The sequence below is a fragment of the Carlito syrichta genome, unplaced genomic scaffold (assembly GCF_000164805.1).
Source record: "Carlito syrichta isolate Samal-C Ts95f unplaced genomic scaffold, Tarsius_syrichta-2.0.1 Scaffold316857, whole genome shotgun sequence".
Taxonomy (NCBI): domain Eukaryota; kingdom Metazoa; phylum Chordata; class Mammalia; order Primates; family Tarsiidae; genus Carlito; species Carlito syrichta.
The window spans coordinates 166250-166976 of NW_007260953.1; positions in this window are offsets into that span (position 1 = coordinate 166250).

A 727-nucleotide genomic window follows, 5' to 3' on the forward strand; every position below is an offset into this window, starting at 1 on the left:
CGGAGTCCAGCAGGTCGAGGCTGCGTGGCCGGGAGCGGTCACGGCACTCCATATGGGGACAGAGTGAGACTCAACTCAAAAAAAAAAAAAAAAAAGAATAAATACAAAATTTTTAATAAATAAATTCTGGGTTTTTTGGGGAGACAAGGCAAATACTGACAACCACAAACAGCTGATATATTCATCTTAATATCAGAAAGAAGTAGGCTTTAACACAAGCATTACTATGGTCAGAGCCTATCTTGCTTCTAAGGGATCAGAGGTCACAGGATGGGGCCTGGGTGCCACCCATGTCATCTGCTCCTCCATAAATCTTGGAGAAGGTGAGCTCCATCCAGAAGTCACTGCCTGTCTTACTTCCTGCTCTGCTGACCACAGAGGGAGAGAACTGAAGGCTAAGGAAATTCCGAGGAAAATTCCCTTCTCTTCACTCCAGTCTTCTGTTCTTTGTCAGGAGCCTTATCCTCCCACTCCACTTCCCATTCCTTTTAACATTAAATGAAGCATTCAAGCTGGCTCGGTGGCTCAGCCCGTAATCCCGCGCCTTTGGGAGGCTGAGGTGAGCGGATTGCCTGAGCCCGCGGGTTCGAGACCCGCCTGGGCAGCAAGACCTCATCTCTACAATAAATCAAAAAATCAGCTGGGCGTGGTAGTGCATACTTGTAATTCCGGCTACTCGGAAGGCTGAGGCGGAAGGATCGCTGGAGCCCAACAGGTGAGGCTGCGG